Genomic DNA, 19,024 nt, shown 5'->3' on the forward strand with positions numbered 1-19,024 from the left:
ATAGTGGGCTGGGAGTGACTGAGGAGAGGTGATGTGGAGACAGTAAGTACCCATTGAGGAAGTTTGGGGGAGAAGAAAAGAGCTGGAAGACATTGGAATTAAGGCAGTGCTTTTTAGTGACAGAGGAACAAGCTGATCAACTGAGAGATGGGGTGGTAAGCGTGAGAGGTGGAAGACGCAGAAGAGAGAGGAGGTGGTCTACAGAGCAGGATTAGGTGGAGACTGAGGGAGTAAGGTGAGAAGCAAGGGCAGAGTGCAGCTCTAACCAGGAGAGGCAGCTCTTCTGGACTGGAACGGAGGTGTTAGGGTGTGTGCAGGGGGAGAGGGTTTGCAGAGGAGGGAAGGGAATCGAGGAGATGGAACTCTGAAGATCTTGGAGACAGCATTGTCTGCCGCAGGCTCATGATGGCACAGAGGGTGGTTGGGGCTTGAGGAAAATGATCAAAGTTTAACAGCTGAGGTGAACGGGCAAGGAAGCTCAACAAGGTCAAGTTAAAGAATTTATGAGCACCTTTCATTAAAGATCACATATCAGGTGTTTAGTCCTAGTGGGTGTCTTCCTGATGATGTTGGTTAAATTTAGTTTTTCTTCTGATTTGTAATCTCTGGGCTCCATCACTGCGGTATTTTGAATGGAAAAGGAAGAGCACAGTGGAGAGATTCGGTCGGTGAGGCAGTAGAGGAAGAAAAGTGGAGGCAGAGCTCTTTGCATACTCACTGCAGAATAACTTGGGTGGTTAAGCATCAGGCTCTAGCCTGGGTAAGGAAGAGCTGAGGTCTGCAGGAGGCTTGCGGACTGGGAGAAAATGGAGGTTTCTGAAGGGATGAGTCAGTACAGTGGGAGGGAGGCCAGGATCTCCTCTCTGCAGAGTCCTGAGGCTTCTGAGTGCAGCATGAGTACAAAACGGGTATGACCTGGAGCAGGGGAACTGTTTAGAGCATGAGATGTGTTGGGGTGGGGGTTCTAATTTTAATGACCTTTAGTGGCTGAGAATAATATAAAAAACAGATACGTATTAGAATAAACTTGAAAATTTAAAAAAATGTTGAAAGCAGAAATGGAGGAACCAAAAGAGCTTCTGAGGAAAGAGATCTCCTTTCTAGCAGAGGGTGATGGTTGCCACATTGCATGCAGCAGTTTTAAATTATCAGAGGAGGAAAAAGGGAAAAGTCTTGTGGTAAGTACCTGGCTCGGTGTGTGAAGGAAGGAATGAGAGCATAAAGATGTCACTACCAACTAATCCAGGCGGTGGATGCAGAATGTGGATGGTGAGTGACCTCACCAGGACTGGAAGGCCAGCTCACGAGGCCTGCCCTGCAGGGAGTTTCAGTTGGGAGAGCTTCTCTGAGCCCCTGCTCTCACAGATTGCACAGGGAGGCTTTGGCTTGCTGAGGCATCTCATGGTGGTGCTGTTTTATTCATTTGTTCAGCAAATGTTGAGTGAGCATCTGCTACATGCCTGTGATTCTGGTAGGTGCTAATGTTGCTGGGACTAAGACAAATGAGATCCCTGCCTCCCAACATGAGAGGTTCATTCTGGGGCAGGAAGCAGACACTGACCTGGTACATAAAAAGTATGTGGACGAAAATGTAACAGGACTGTGTGATGGAGCCGTGGGGATGCCCAATGTGATGGTGAGGAAGCAGCAGGCTGATCTGAGGAGGAACCTTGAACTGAGGCATGATTGTTAAAGAGGAGTCACCTGTGATACCAAGGGAAGGTTCCACAGCATGAGGGCGACATGGAATGTTCAAGAGGGATGGAGGCTGCTGTGACTCGAGTGTAGGGGGCATAATGGGAAATGATAGGAGACAAGATAAGCTCAGAGAGGAGGCCACATAGCCAGGTCACATAGGACTGTGGTCCATGGTGAGGGGTTTGGGTGGTTTGGGTGGGAATCCATGGAAGGCTTGGAAGTGGAGTGGTTAGGTCTACATTTCACTTAGCCCAGAAAGTTCTGGTTGTGGCCTTAGAGACTTTTAGATACATTGCTCTCAGGATACTCTCTTTTATTTTTTTTTTTTGTCTAGAACAACCATTGTTTCTAGTTACAGAGGATTTTAGATAAAATTTTGCCAATGATACCTTCCTAAATGTTGACCACATCTCATTGACTTTTTTTTTTTTTTGGTACCAGGGATTGAACCTATGGATGCTTAATCATTATGCCACATCCCCAGCCCTTTTTAAAATATTTTATTTAGAAACATAGTTTCACTAAGTTGCTTAGGGCCTTGCTAAATTGCTGTGGCTGAATTTATGATCCTCCAGCCTCAGCTTTCTGAGCTGCAGGGAATACAGGCATGCACTATAGCGCCCCCTTCTAATGGACATCGGATGAACAATTTTTAATGTTCCTCAGTCCTTAGAGGTCTGCTCTTAGGTCTTAGATGGTCTGCTAAGTCTCTGTTGCCTACTATTATATTTGCTGATGTCTTCAACAACTTTTTTGGGGGGGGGGAAAACCAAATAAGAGCTACACAGTGTTTGAGGGCACAGGTTCTGGAGTCTAACAGAGCTGGGTTTGACTCTGAGGTCTGCCATTTACTTAGCTATATGATTTTGGGCAAATTTCCAAACTTCTTCCAATCTTTTTTTCCTCCTCCTCCTCCTTTTCTACCACCATCACCATCACTGGCACCCATGCCAGAAAATTTACACCTTTAAAGTATATTTATAGAATTGTGCAATTATCATTGTAGTATAATTCTAGATCATTTTCTTCACCCCCAAAGAATGCCTGCACCTAGTAGAAACCACTCCATTCCCTTCTCCCAAGCCTCTAGCAACCTCTAATTTGTCTCCTTCTCTACAGATTTGCCTATTCTGGACATTTCATATAAATGAACCCATACTATGTATGGCCTTTTGTGACTGGTCTCTGTTACGTAGCATAATGTTTTCAAGGTTCCTCCATGTTGTATAATAATACCCACGATATGGGCATATTTTTAACTTTTTAAGCTTTACTTTCCTTCTTAATTGTAGATTGTCGTAAGGATTAAATGCAATGATGTGTGAGTACTTTTGCATGGTTCTTAATTGGAAGAGTGTGTTCAATATTTGTATTTATAATTCATTATTATTACCACAGCAAGATAGTCACTGGACTTGGTATTGGGGAACTGAGCATCGAAGAACAGTTGTTGGATGTATAAAGTTTATCATCTAGTGAGTAAAGCACAAATCTTATATAAAGGCCTGCTGGTTTTCTCTTTGGTTTCAGTCAATATATATTTTTTTCCTCTGACTTTAGTAAATGAGGTGGGGGTGGGTATACCATGTGATCTTTTCCTTCTTGAATGCAAACTGAAGAAAACATTGGAGATGATTTGGCAGGCTCTTGGTTGATGTGCATCCAAGGGAGTGAGCATTTTTTTTTCCAGATGCCATTTTTTTTCATTGAGTTGAAAATATTTGTGATAACATTTTTACTTCTGTTGTCCCACAGCAGCTTGCCAGACATTCGTTAAAAATTTAAAAACATGGCAAGAGGTGGTTAATGAATATTTCATTATTTAAATCTCCAGGCCATCTGATTGGCTCTGAGATAACTGTCCAGGTCCCCAGCATGCTCTCCTATTTATTTGAAGTGAAATGAGTCCTCTGATCTCTGCTTGGTCAGAGAAGGAAGTGAAATAAATCCCTGCACCTCTGACTTCTGCCAGGTCAGAGAAGGAAGAATTCTCAGAGTGCCCCAAGTGTAAAACCTCCTATGTTAAAAAGACAGCAGTGTGTTCCCATGATAACGTTGCTCCAGTGAGAGAAAGTGGGGGTTCTTATCAGCCTCTCTTGTACATTGACTTTCACAGTGTTCAGGGAGAACTATGTACAAATTCAAGAGCAAGTGGCTGTAACCTATAACTGGGGAGTGGGCCTGAAATTCGGAGAGTAAGGTATTTACTTTGGTAAGAACCAAAGGCTAAGAGGAAAAAAACTTATATTGGACCAGAGGGGGAAATGCTAAAAGTTGTCCTGGACCAGCAGGCATCTCAAGAAAGAAGATTGGATGTCATATTCCCAGTTACATGAGTGCACCAGCCTCAATGCTGGCCTTCTCCCATGCAAAGATCATCACACTGATTCACAGTGACATTTCTTTTCCCTCAGCATGGTGTTTGAGGTACACAGTGATGAGGGTCAGTGCCCAGGCATGGCGGGGGCTGGGTTCAGATGATCGTGGTGATCTCAGTGTCTCTGCATGGTCAGGGATACCCTAAATGAAGAATCAAGTAAGAAATAAAGGTAGGATAAAAATCTTGATGTGATACAACCAGTAAGGTAGTTCTGGATATAGAAAAAGATTTAGGAATAAGAGGTATTGATTTAAGATGAACATCTAGAAAATGCTGATTTTCAGAAAAAATTCCATGCAGTAATTTGCTCATTAAAAAAGTTGTTCTCCATGTTTCTTCTTATAAACCAAATGTCAGTCACATGCTAGGCCTCCAGCAGGGCTGTCTGCCTGGAGCCTCCTTCACCGTAGCTGTTGTGGTCACAGCTTTGGATTATCAGTTTAGTAGGTGAGCGGGATATCATTCTACTGATGCACATCTGTTCCTGTTAACTGAGGAAAAATGAAATAATTTTGGTCAGTTTTTAATAATATGAAGAAAATGCAGAAATCTTTAAGGTGGACTACTGTTATAGGCTGAACTGTATCTCCCACGCCTCCCCCCCAGATTAATATGCTAAAATCTTAAACCACAGTATCTTAAAAGGTAACTGTGTTTGGGATGAGGTCTTTAAAGAGGTTATTAAGGTAAAATGAAGTCTTTAGTGTAGACCAAAATTCAATGACTGGTGTCCTTAGACACCAGGAAGAGGACATTTGGATATGTGCACAGAGAAGAGGTCATGTGAAGACATAGTGAGAAGGTGCCCATCTGGAAGCCGAGGAGAGGGCCTCAGCATGAAACCAGCCCAGCTGACGCTTGATTGATGGCAGACTTCTCAGGAGGTGAGAAAATACATTTCTGTGGTTGAAGCCACTAGTCATGGAGCTTTGTTATGGCACCTTCAGCAAACAAGCCCATCATTCTAGTCCACTTCAGTGAGACATTCATTCATCGTTACATGCTGCTCTTTAATGGGTAAATCTGTTTGTCTCTCTTAGCGGATCACCCTACTGTCATTTCCTAGTGCTGCTTTGAGAGAGTGTGTTCTCTTGCATTTAGATACTTTAGGAAGGTTGGAACTATTTTGGTAGTTTTAAAAAAAGTTTCTGCCATAATAAGGAATCTTAAGAGCCAAACAGCTCCAGAGTCACTGTAAAGATTGATTCCCACTGTGCCATACGACGTATGGTAGTTATTCTGAACTTTCCACTGCTGGTAGAAATGAATTGCTCTGGGGTTTTCTTTCCTGCAGATATCTTTTCCTGCTTAATTATGAGCATTTTGAGTATAGAGTGCCAGGTAGCTCTTATTTTTGCCACATAGTCTCTGATCAGGTGAATAACTATCAGGTCTTACCTCGGCATTTTGGATTGAAAAGCTAAACCTATATTGAATACTTTGATATTATCATTATCATTTGCTCTTGATAACTCATCTTTGAGTTGGTAGAACAGGTCCAGAAACTCTTGAAAGATTTTAAAGTAAGATAAATATTGTTTAATCTTTAGTATGCTCTAGTTCTATTTAAGATGTGTATCCCTCCTTTCTTCCAGAAATGGTTTGAGAATGACTTTCACAATTAAGCATAATAATAACAAGGGCATTAAAGTAAGACCATTGGTATTTATATGGTGATTCATGATTTCCACAGATGGACAAGCTCTACTGTAGCTCTCTGGTGGTGAAGTGCAGGGATGTCACCCTCTGTCTCTAAGAAGACGCTTTCTTACGCCTTCTTCCTATTGGCAATAATAATTATGGGTAAATGGACTCAGAAAGATCAAACATCAGACTGGGGAAATCAGGAGGGCCACAGGAGCTAGATTTAGATTTTCTAGGTTCCAGGAGATGAGAAGATTGTGAATGCCCAGAAGAGAAGAGCCAGACTATAGTCATTAGCACCCAGGAGAAAAAAATTGGCCAGTAAGAATTTCTGGTAGAATCAAAAGGACCTAATTTTTAGTGGGATCACATTTAACTGTTTTGTGTAGTATAGGATATAAAAGATGACCTAGAGCATCAATAGATTATTTATTTTTTGTGTATGTGTATTCTGGGGATTGAACTCAGGTGCACTTAACCACTGAGCCACATCCTCAGCCCTATTTTGCATTTTATTTTGAGACAGGGTCTCACTGAGTTGCTTAGCACCTTGCTTTTGCTGATGCTGGCTTTGAACTTGTGATCCTCCTGACTCAGTTTCTTGTGCCACTGGTATTACAGGTGTGCCTTGCTGTGCCCGGCTAAGAGACTATTTCTTGACTGATGGATAAAAGGAGATCCTTTATAGATGTTCACTCCCATGCAGAATGTAGGCAAATAAATCCTGAACTTGGTTCATTCTTCAGAGTACTTCTTGGTTTTTGAAGACTAAATAATGCATAAAAATTCTATCAGAAATTAATCATAACAAAAAAGTGAAAAGCACAGAGGATTAGATGTGACTAGGCATTTGAAATGAGTTAATTACTGTAGAATTTAGATTTTACTTTTCTGACAACTAAATGAGAAAGGCAACATATTAGGTTGTATAATTTTCATTATCTGATAAAAAAGTTTGTTCACAGATATAAATGTTTCCCTATCAAGGAGGAGTTTATCCCTTTGGATATAGTAGGACATTCAGTAGCATAATGGTTAATATGTACAGCCATGGTTTTGCAAATGACTAGAAATAATACTTAAATGGATTTCTCATATTGACTCTGTATTAGCCAAGTACATAAAGTTCTTTCTATGCTCAATGGTTGATCAATAGAGTTCCATTGATGGAAGTCTTTAATGAATCATTCTTAGTACTTTTATTTCACAAATGTTTAATTAGTGCCTGTGAAGTGCCAGGCTTTGTCAGAGGCACCAGAGACAAGTCTTCCTCTTATGAAGCTCACAGAGCCGCTGGGGGAAAGACGAGTCCACAGGTAATTAATGAAAATCCAAGGAGTACAATGGATGGGGAAAATACAGGATGCTTCTACTTCATATAGGAGGGGCACCTGACTCAGGGTAGGGGTGGGAGTGGATAGGGAGCTAATAGTTTATGGAATACATGTTTCAACTCAGACCTAAATCTTGTTTAAGAGTTGCCAAGATAGCTGGACCTGGTAGCACATGCTGTAATCTCAGCTACTGAGGAGGCTGAGGGTAGGAGGATCACAATCTTAGGCTGGCCTGGGCAACTTAGTGAGACTCTGTTTCAAAAATAAAATAAAAATAGGGCTGGGGATGTGGCTCAAGTGGTAGTGTGCTCGCCTGGCATGCGCAGGGCCCTGGGTTCGATCCTCAACACCACATAAAAATAAAATAAAGATGTTGTGTCCACCGAAAACTAAAAAATAAACATTAAAAAAATTCTCTCTCTCTCTCTCTCTCTCAAAAAAAAAAAAAATAAAAATAAATAAATAAATAAAATAAAAATGGCTGGGGATGTAGCTTAGTGGTAGAGTGCCCCTAGCTTCAATCTCCTGTACTGCCAACAGCAGAAAAAGAGAAAAAAGAGTTTTGAAGGGAAAGAGAAGGTGGAGACCTAGGGGCAAGCAAGAGACCTCAGGCATGCAGTGAGGAAAAAAAAAAGAAGGCTTAGAGAAATGACAAAACTTCACCTACTAGGTGACAGAGCAGGGATCAGAACCCAGCATTGTTCACCATCAAAACCTGGAGAGCTGAAACAGTACCTTAGTCCATTTGTGCTTCTGTAACAAAATACCGCAGACCACATAGCTTACAAACAATCAAAATTTACTCTGCAGGGTTCTGGAGGTTGGAAAGTCAAAGACTGAGGTCTGGCGAGGAATGTCTGCTTCCATTGTTGCTGCATCCTCACAGGGAAGAAGGGCAAGGTGTCCCTTACATAGTAGGAGAGATGGGAGACCCAGGAAGCTCTCTGAAGCCTCTTTTGTGAGGGCATTAATCTCATTCACAAGGCTAAAGCCTTTAGGACCTAATCACTGTCCAGAGGCCCCACCTCTTAATACTGTATCATCTTGGGGTCTAAGTTCCAACCTGAGTTTTAGAGGTACACATACATTTAAACCACAGCAGATATTTTTTCAGTGATACAGAAATCTGATGTTGCATTTGAAAACCTCTATCAAAGGAGAAACTTAGAGAAATAAAAAAAGTTTATTTTTTTTGTCTTTTACCTCTCGCTTTATTCTTACTAATTCTATTCCTTGAATAAATCTAGCCTCAAATCATAATTTATTAAATTTTCCTCTAAATCTATATAAAGTTAGGGCTTGACATTAGATGAAATGGCTCATTAAGATTCTTGGCGGTGTTCTGTTTCCAGTAAGAATTGTTTTGATGATTCATAGACTAGAATCATCGTGGAGAGTCATTTCCCCTACTCTTTTAAAATTAATTGTAAATTACAGTCCCCAATATTAGAGTCCTAACTGTGGTTCATTATGATTTATTTTAAAAGTGCTCTCCTTAAAATGTCAGTTAGTATTAATTTATTAGGCACTGACCTGGTATTTGGCCCTAAGAAAATGCTTTGCTCTTCAGAGCTATTCAGACAATGCTAAAGGGCTTCCTTATGTGGCTCCTAGCACTTGTCCACCGACTCCCCTTTTCTTCTGCTTTTTGCACTGTGCTGGGTTATGGGGAAACAAGAATTAGAGGTAGTCCTTTTAAGAAACCCATAATTTAGGGTGGGATCAAGAAGGGATACACAGAGGAGAGGATGGTTGAGCTGAGTATTTAGGCTGAGGAATTCAAGCATGACTAATTTAATATTTTTGGATGTGATGAAGGAAAATAACTCATTTTCACAGATGAGTCAGTGTTTAATATGCAGTGTTTGCTAGATCTATACAGGAGATGGACTGTTGACACGGGGTAGCTATTTTGTATCTTTTTTTTTTCTCTCACTAGTACCTCTGCTTGATAAACTTTAACAGCTAGAGGTTTATAAGCTGCAGAAATGAAGTACTGATATTTCAGCTGAAGTTAGGAAGATCTATGTGCCTTTATTCCTTTAGAAGGTTAATTTACTCTCATCCTTATAAGATCATTAATGTATACATGAGTGAATGTAAACATTTGGTGACAGCAGTACCTTCAGAAGGAAGTCATATTTCTACTTTTTCATCCATCTTTAACTCCTGGATTCTTTGTGTGCTTTTGATTTGGTGAGCTGTGAAAAATGAGCAAACTGCAAGAAACTATTAGAAATTCTTTCTCACAAAGACAGTTTGAGGCAAGGTTTCCAGGTCTGTGGATTAAAGGCAGCAAACTGTTCCTGCACCTGGCATCGTGAATGAAATGCTCATACTGCATTTTCCTTGCTTTGAATTTGTAAGATATGCTGTTTGGAAGAATTTTTTTATGATTAAAATATTGCATGACTTGTTTGAAATTTTATCTTAGCTGTTCATTAAGCAGGGATTTCTTCTTTCTTCCTTTAAGGCTCAGGATGTAAAGCTTGCTTAATGCTGGGTTGTAATGATCATTGTGGAAAATCTCATATTCAGGTGTCACATTTTGTACCCATTGTCATATAGCCAAGCCATATAGAAAGTTAAAATAAACCAGTATTTTTGCCTGTTTCTTTGAAGGCTACTTCCTGGTAAGTAATAATTAAATTTCATGGCTCTTAGAGTACAAAAAGAACACAAATCTTTAGATATTATTTAACATGTGTGTGGCACGGATGTGCAAGCACACTCACGAAGAATGGGTGCTCAAATGTGGCTTTTAGGAAGAAAAAAACCCTTTTATGTTGGTAAGATTTAACTCTACCTCAGCAGGGGATGATAGATGATCTGGAATAAAAAAATGTATTTCTTCGTTTAATTTAACTAACAACTCTGTAAGCAATGTTTTCCTTAAAACAGCATAGATGCCATCTTCTCTCCTTTGTACATAATCCAGAGGGGCAGACTCGTCCTTGCTCTGCTCTTGGCATCAAGGGAAGTCCAGGAGGCTGAGGGTGTGTGTCTTTGAGCTGAGTCTCCTGCCATCTGCTTCCGCCTGGGAGGGGAGTCCATGGTTAACAGCAGGATGCTTTCCTGCCACCTTCCCCTTCCCCTGTTGACCCCTCTGTCATCAGTCATCTCTGGTAAGGGTTTGGAATGTACCAACCCCACACTTTTTTTCTTAAGTAGAAGATGTAGTTTTTTCACTATTGAAGAAAACATGATTCAACTTGTCCTTTGTGAGTTGGATTTAATCTCAGAATATTTCCTGCTTTGGTGTTCTTCTAAGTTTTAAAGTCAAGATATAAATTTCCTCTGGAAGATCTTGCTTTTTGTATGAAAAGGGGCTGTTAGGTGGGAAGGGCTGTTAGGCTGCCCTTTTAACGACTTGGCTTAGTGTGTAATTTTTGAATCTTCACTTGGAAGTTGGATGGGTTTATAATGGCTGTTGAATTGATGAAAAGAGCTTTAATTAGGACACCCCAGTGGAAAAAAAAATTACTTGCGTACTTGTTTCCTGTTTCCAAGAACAACTTGTGGCTTTAAAAAAAATATATAGATTTCCTTTCTATCATGAAACATCGGGGTTAGATAAATCTATACAGGCCATGCAGGCTGCTCTGCAGTTGATTCTGCTGTCCCTTCTTATCCCCACTGAGAAGTCTTCTGGTGTATTTCAGAACATATTGAAGCCTGATGTAAGTGATTTTTAGACTATGGGGACTGCCAGCAAGCCCTTTTTCTTTGTCTTTCTGTAATTTTTTTTTTTGTCCTTTGTTCCCAGTTTTTGTACTTAAAAGCCACACACTCATGGACACTGAATACTAGTCTACTTTAGGCACTTAACCACATCTTTTGGAAATTGGTTCCTGAGATTGCTATTGTCCCAAAGAAAATAGCCAAAATTCTGTTCATATATGTTCACCTAGAATACAAAATAAGAATGCAGGCTATTTTCCAAGAAGAAAAGATTAGAAAGTTTTAAAAAAAGATTTTTTTCTAATACTTGAAAAATACTATATTTCAAACATGTAAGAAGCTATTTATAGTTTCTCCCTGCAAGTGTTCAGTACTAGTGAACAGCGGGAGATTTTTGTAGTCTAAAAAATGGTATTTTGAAGTCCTTGAGAATTTTCTGTAAGGTGAAAGCCATCTCCAGTTGAATTCTGCCAGATTTTTGCTGCCTTAATGTTTTTCAGATGAACTGAATTTAATGCAGTTCATTAAAAGAACAGTTGATAACTAACCATCAGTTAGAAGACCCAATGTGTTAAATATATGATAAATTGCATGGAAATGTGATAAAATATATTGCATTTTGGTGAATTGAAACACAGTAACTTAAATATGGTTTTGGTTTCTTCTTCAAACAAAACATTAGGCTATTGCAAAAATCACATTCAGTGCTAAAAATTAATCTGTACCTGACCTGATCGATTGGGAAAAATAGTATACAAAACACACTGATTTCCTTTGTCTTAGTTTGGGTAGTGATGATGTTGCATAGAAAAATAATGTAGAAAACATAGTATGAATTGTCATACTTTTGTATTTATTGTTTATTATTCTTTACACGTCTGCTATCCAACTCTGATTGGAAAGTCTCCTTTTTGCATGCACATACCAGCTTTTATGTATTAGGGTATGCTGTTTAACTGGGCTATTTGGCCATTGTCTTTGTTCCAAATAAGTCACTCTTTGATGACTTTATATAAAAGCATTTCATTGATAACTGTAGTGATTTTCTCCTATGTTACTTACGAACCAGCAGAAACTTTCCCTCCGTGTTTAGGCATTTAAAAGGCTTTTTTATTTTCTTTTTTCTTAATTTTGTAATTATAACATGCTGTTTATTGAAATCTTTCATATATAATACAAATTTTGGTGGTAAAAATCAGTAGTTTCCATTGATTTTGAAGAACAGTAGAAAAGAGGTCAAGCACTCATAAATAGCATGTTTGGGTGGTTATAACTTGAACCCTTTTCAGTTTCAAATGAACTTCAGGCTCAAAGGGTTGCATTAATCATCCTTCTCATTCATGGTATGCTGTGCTATTGATATGGGCAAGCCCTCAATATTTTTAAATGTTTTCCTTCTTGTCTATCTCTAGACCCTTCTTATTTTCCCTGCCCACATCCTAATAAGGTAACTATCCTAATGCATTTTACATGATCTTTTTATTTATATGTGATCTTATAAAAATCTATATCATAATTTTGTGAGCATAAATTGTTTTTCATATAAATGGTGTTATGCTATATAGACCTCTGCTCAACACAGTATTTTAAGACCTTTGACTGTTAACTGTGTGTATCATTTCCATTATGTCTAATTTGTGGCAGAGTATTTTACAGAGTGTATCCAACACTTTTTCATTCTCCTGGGGCAGAAATCTAGATTCCTGTTGGCTCTCTATGATCACAAGCCATATTATAATGTATATGTATGAGTCAGTATAAACGCAGCCCATGTGCTGTGTAAGAATGTCTCTGATGCATATAGTTAAGAGCAGGATTACTGGCATACACTTAATTTGATGATGTACCACAGGATTGTCCTCTAGAAAGTCTGCACTGGTCTGTTCTTCAGCAAAACATGTTGCTCAGTAGAGTGTTTGAATTCCACATTCACTTGTGGGATGACCAAGTGATTTATTTTTTTAGACATAGTTGAGAGGCTAATTGCTTATTTTTATTGGATAATGATTTCAGAAATATAAGATTCAGCCTTATGTGTTGAAGCAGCATCTCCTTTAGTGTAAATTAGCTCCTGTGGGATTGTATTGATTTGGTCAGGTCATGATGATCTTTTGGAGAGTAAGATTTTGCTCTTCTTGGCACTATGTTGTCTGGTACGTCATGGTGTTGATTTGAAAAGTTAGAATAATTAAAAAAGAGAAGCATATTCACTTTTTCCATTTTATAGGATTGGATTTATATTTACTTAAAGTCGTGTGTCATTCCATGTGTCAAAAGAGCCCCCCCCCACCACAATACATGTGGAACAAGAATATGAATTTGAGTGACTGATTTCTTACAGTGGATAGGTTAAGAAGGCACCAGTCTGAAAGTTAGATGAGAATGGATATGAGGTAATAAAAAGAAGAGGAAAGAAAGAACACATCACCCATCAGCACCTAAAACTCTGCTGAACATACGTAGAGGCTCAGTCAGTATTTGTGCAGTAAGTGCATTGGTAGTGTGGTATGGTGGACAGTGTTCTTTAGATTTGTAGCAAAATATTTTGATTTGCATTTTTATTCTGGTGCTTAGGGAAATCATGAGACCATGCTGAGCTTCTGTTTATTAAACTATAAACCAAGACTGGTGGGAGGGCTAACTGAGAAACAGCATGAGAAAAGGACCTGCATACATAATAGGCACTTAACAGGTGTTCTGTTCCTTTGGCAACTTTCCATTCCCTGACCAGCAATCAATTTGTTTTGCAAATATTCCATCAAAAGTTGATTCTGGTCTTGGCCTTTTTGATAGTTGGTAAATGGTTTATAAGTAGTCTTTTATTTCCTGTTTTGCTATTCATGGAAGCACTTGATTGAAAATATTTAAAAACCACTCAAAATGATCACGGCTTCGTTTACAATTGTATATGCTGTGACTATGTAAATTTTGACCTATTTTTTTTCCATCACCTAAAAACACATGAAGGACTATTTTTATTTATTTATTTTTTTTTAAATTTTTTATTGTTGGCTGTTCAAAACATTACATAGTTCTTGATATATCATATTTCACACTTTGATTCAAATGGGTTATGAGCTCCCATTTTTACCCCATATACAGATTGCAGAATCACATCAGTTACACATCCATTGATTTACATATTGCCATACTAGTGTCTGTTGTGTTCTGCTGCCTTTCCTATCCTCTACTATCCCCCCTCCCCTCCCCTCCCCTCCCCTCTTCTCTCTCTGCCCCCTCTACTGTCATTCATTTGTCCCCCTTGTATTATTTTTCCCTTTCCCCTCACTTCCTCTTGTATGTACTTTTGTATAACCCTGAGGGTCTCCTTCCATTTCCATGCAATTTCCCTTCTCTCTCCCTTTCCCTCCCACCTCTCATCCCTGTTTAATGTTAATCTTCTTCTCATGCTCTTCGTCCCTACTCTGTTCTTAGTTACTCTCCTTATATCAAAGAAGACATTTGGCATTTGTTTTTTAGGGATTGGCTAGCTTCACTTAGCATAATCTGCTCTAATGCCATCCATTTCCCTGTAAATTCTATGATTTTGTCATTTTTTAATGCAGAGTAATACTCCATTGTGTATAAATGCCACATTTTTTTTATCCATTCGTCTATTGAAGGGCATCTAGGTTGGTTCCACAGTCTTGCTATTGTGAATTGTGCTGCTATGAACATCGATGTAGCAGTGTCCCTGTAGCATGCTCTTTTTAGGTCTTTAGGGAATAGACCGAGAAGGGGAATAGCTGGGTCAAATGGTGGCTCCATTCCCAGCTTTCCAAGAAATCTCCATACTGCTTTCCAAATTGGCTGCACCAATTTGCAGTCCCACCAGCAATGTACAAGTGTACCCTTTTCCCCACATCCTCGCCAGCACTTGTTGTTGTTTGACTTCATAATGGCTGCCAATCTAACTGGAGTGAGATGGTATCTTAGGGTGGTTTTGATTTGCATTTCTCTGACTGCTAGAGATGGTGAGCATTTTTTCATGTACTTGTTGATTGATTGTATGTGAAGGACTATTTTTAAAGATATACTGTGAAGCCTCATTTAGTCAGGGTCACTGGGATGAATTGTTTCACATTAAATGGGTTTTTCGGGTAACTAAAATTTATGCCTTAACATGCTAAACTTTTTAAGATTACTTTAAAATCTGTTAAATTCTTTCTTGTTTTTTGGGCAGAATATATTAGCTACAATTTTACTTTTTTTTTCTTCTATACAAAGTTATTGTTTTGCCTGCTTGACCAGCAACAGAGTAGGGTTTTATCACTTTTGGTGCCAGTAAAATTGTTGTTTCAGTTTAGGTTTTATTAATTTGTTCCATTTTAATATGTTAGAGCAAGAATAAGAAATAACCAAATTTTTAGCATTTTATGTAAGTCAAGGGTTAGTAACCTTGAATAAAGATTTGAGGTCTCTCTGTCCAAGTGTAAGAGATGCCCCATCTTTAAAATAGGGATCTTGAGGTTTGATAAATGTTTTTGCTTTGTGCATTTGATGCTGACCATGTTCCACCTGCTTAAGGAATCTAATCTAAATTAAACAAGGGGTTTAATTTTAAATTTTATAGCAGAATAACTCTGGTAGCTACTGATTTGACATGGGCTTTGTAATCATAGCGCTTGCATTGAATCCTGTCATTTGCAGGTGAAGACTCTAAAGTTAGTAATAAATTCTTTTTTTTTTTGGTACCAGGTATTAAACTCAGGAACACTTGACCACTGAACCACTGAACCACATTCCCAGCCCTATTTTGTATTTTATTTAGAGACAGGGTCTCATTGAATTGCTTAGCACCTCGCTATTGCTGAGGCTGGCTTTGAACTCAGGGATCCTCCTGCCTTAGCCTCCTGGGACGCTGGGATTACAGGTGTGCCTGCTGTGCCCAGCAGTTACAGACTCTTGCTCAAGGTCATCCTGAGATGTGTTGAGTCCTGGAATCTATAGACCTGCAGCTCGCAGCTCTTGTCATTCTCCTTTCAGACTAGGGAGTATGGCCAATAGGGCACTTATGTATGTGGGCTACAGATTATGTACATGGAATTGTTAAACCGTGCACTCTACTTAAGTAATTCAGAGTATTTTAATAGTAAAGATGGAGTAGAAAGTAGAATGAATGTGTCAGACTTTGGATGAGGATTCTGGGACTGAGAATGTGGGTGTGGAGGTTAAATGCGAGACTGAATTCCTATACAATTTCCTCTCCCAACTTTGGTAGAGCCAGCTGGCTTGCAGTGACAGGGGGACTATCAAGCCTACCAGTTATCAGATTTGCAAGCGGATATGTATATTCCATCTCAAGTTTTTAACAATGATGGTTTAGATCTGGTTTTCACCTCCAAAATTATCAGTGAGAGGATAAAAAAATTCAGCTTAGACTAAATTAGCAGGATTTGGAATTCAGGCAAAAATAATAGAATTTCTGAGAATTTCCAGGGCGTGCTGTGGTGTCTGAAGTTCCTTATGTGAACTGACTCTTTTATCCTCCCAAGAACCCAGGGGACAGTTTCTATTATTATCATCCCTGTTTACATCTGATGAAACCAAGGCTTGGAGGAGTTAAGGCTTCCCATAAGTTTACATAGAGTGTAGCCCTGGGATTTGATGAACATTCTGACTCTTTAAAAAGGCAGCTATCTAGCTGTGAGTGCACAGGAAATGTGGCTCTTTAGCCAGCACTTTCCTGAGAGAGAGAGAGAGAGAGAGAGAGAGAGAGAGAGAGAGAGAGAGACAACAGATGGACACAGACAGATTGATATCATGGGGGCAACATGGATTCTACAATAAATTCAATATCAATTCATTGATATTCCTTGGAAGGTCCAGCCTTTCTTCAGGGTGCGTCGACACTTTATAAAATGAATCATCATGTTAAGAAGGGTTAGATTTTAAGTTTAGAGATCTCATACAAAAAGAAACAATTTCTTTTCCCTTAAATTAAATTTTGCTTCTCAGAGGTCACCAGGTGCCAAGGACTTTCTTACCCAAACCCTAGGCAAGCTGTTTGTTTTTCTCTCACCAATAAAAAGCTAGTCTTTTTCCACATAGTTATTTTTTTTTGCCATATTTGAACTAGTTTTATAGAGGACAGGGTTTATGCAAAGGGATTCTTGAACCTGTGGGGTGGTGTGAGAAACAAAGTGAGAGCACTCCGGGAGTGCAAATAGTGGTGAGTAAAAAGTGAGAGGTGATGGTCTTTGTCTCCATTCCTGACCTCAGACCTGGGGAAGGGGGTGGTAGCTGGTGTTTTGCTCAGCAGAGAACTTCCAATTAGGAGCCTTTCCCCAGGGCTGCACTACCTACTCACAATACCAGCTCTCACATAGTATCCTATTCCTAGGTTCTCTGGCTTTTTACGCTTCCAGACATTTCCTCATTTATAGCTTGAAGTCTGTATTTGCATGTTCAGGTCAACAGATGACAGTCAACTGCATTTTACCTTCTAGCATTGCAGATTCAGTCTTTTTGTTTGGTTTGGATATGTGCTTTCTGAAGGATAAAACTATATGCTTTATCACCATTTGTTAAAAAAATAATTTATTTCATGTTCACAAAACAGTCTGTTTCTTAAACAGGGCGTATAGTTACATCCTTTAGTTTTACCTAAGTGGAATGAGAAAAATCTAGTTTTCCAGTTAATTATACTTGTATTTTTGTCATTGAACAGTGGGCATTTGTCAAAATTAATGGTTGTATAAACTGAGAAATATAAATGAAAAAGAGTGAGAAGGCTGAAATCAATTTTCTAAAATACGAAAGTGATCATAAGATCTAAAAGACATTGTGGGATTGGATTTTATCTTATTTTGGAATAAAAAAAGATTCACATCTATTTTAAGGGCTCTTGGACTTTCAACATTCATGGTGGATATTGGGCTATTTTTTTTTCTATAAGAAAGTGTATTTAAAGTTTTGACAGTTAATAAAGTCATGGCATTTTGTATAAGTTTCAGTGAGATCCTTGCATGGTAGGATTTAGCGTATGGATTTTCCTAATTTGCTTCATTCAAAAAGGAAACTTTTCTTAATGAAATTTTGTCTGAATGTCCAGTGCTGAGTATTTTCAAGTCATAGTTTTTTGTTTGTATTCAGTCTCACGGATGTAAAAAAAATTCAAATATGATTTTTAAGTTCCTACGTGTCTTTAAACTTGGCGGGAGTGCTCTTTCTTCCCAGTGGACTTTATTCTAGCCCTTATATGTATGAGCTGGGTGCAGATTATGATTTTAGAACACAGCTCTGCATTCCAGTGACCCTCATGCAGCCTGCTTGGGTTTCCTTTATTTCTAATACCTCTACCTTTGAGGTAAGTGTATTATGGGTTGGTGTTGGGGGAGAGATAAAGAGGTGGCTTTCCTCCTTTTAAAAAATTCCTTGTTCACCTTAGCCTACTAATAGGCCTTAGAAATGCAAAGGGCTTAGTTAAACCTACTCTGCGTTTCAGATATCAATGCAGTGAATTGTTAGCATGCATCAAGCACCCACCAAGTTCTAGGTGTTGAAGTAGAAAATAAAAATAAAATTATTTTTGAATAACAAAAACCTTGTCTTATTTCTGAAGAAGTCAACAATAACATAAAACTTGAAACAGGGTACCTTAGTAGCTCTATGGATAGATAATTCTTTCAGTGTTTCTTTTTGAGATCACCAGCAAAGGTCAGTCATTGATTTCCATCCAAACGCGGGGGCTCATTAAAATAGCAGTTTGGCTTGATGGAGCAATGTCTCTCCCATTATTTGTACATCCTCGATATTGAAGCTGCAGACCTGCTGTTACTGAAGCATCCTGTAAGAAGCAGCTCATGGCAGATGTTTGGATGAGTTTTCTTTTTGTCATTAATCTTTGTACTTCTGAGGTATAGCAGAGTAGCTGTTAAATCAAAAGCAATTTTTTTGAAAGAAATATCCTATTGTTTTTATAAAAATGCTACTACTGCTCATCATAAAATTTCAAGATATAAATAAAAAGTGCAAAGAAAAAGTAAAAAAAACTGATTGTTATTGGGAAATAACCATTATTTATATTTGTAAACTTAACCAAGAGCACTCTCTTTGCATGTTGATGGGAGACTTGGTAGATAGTTAGAATATTATCATAGAATAATCCCTTTTTGTAAACTATTTTAAACATAAACAACAAAATTTGAACTTCCTAAGTATTAAATTTAAAAGAACAAATAACAAATCAAAGGAATCACTGAGGGATGAATATTTATTTTCAATAAAAGATATTACTTTCTAAGAAAATTCCATTAAAGTTATGAAGATCTTGGTTTGAAGTTGT

The 19,024-nt window shown here is 38.6% G+C and overlaps 1 protein-coding gene across 1 annotated transcript in view; it reads left to right on the forward strand.

Moving 5' to 3' along the window:
- Adam23 (ADAM metallopeptidase domain 23) overlaps nt 1–19,024 on the forward strand; it is a 170,300-nt gene that overhangs the window by 39,002 nt on the left and 112,274 nt on the right. The window lies entirely within an intron of this gene.

The sequence above is a fragment of the Marmota marmota genome, unplaced genomic scaffold, assembly GCF_001458135.2.
Source record: "Marmota marmota marmota unplaced genomic scaffold, marMar, whole genome shotgun sequence".
Lineage (NCBI taxonomy): Eukaryota > Metazoa > Chordata > Mammalia > Rodentia > Sciuridae > Marmota > Marmota marmota.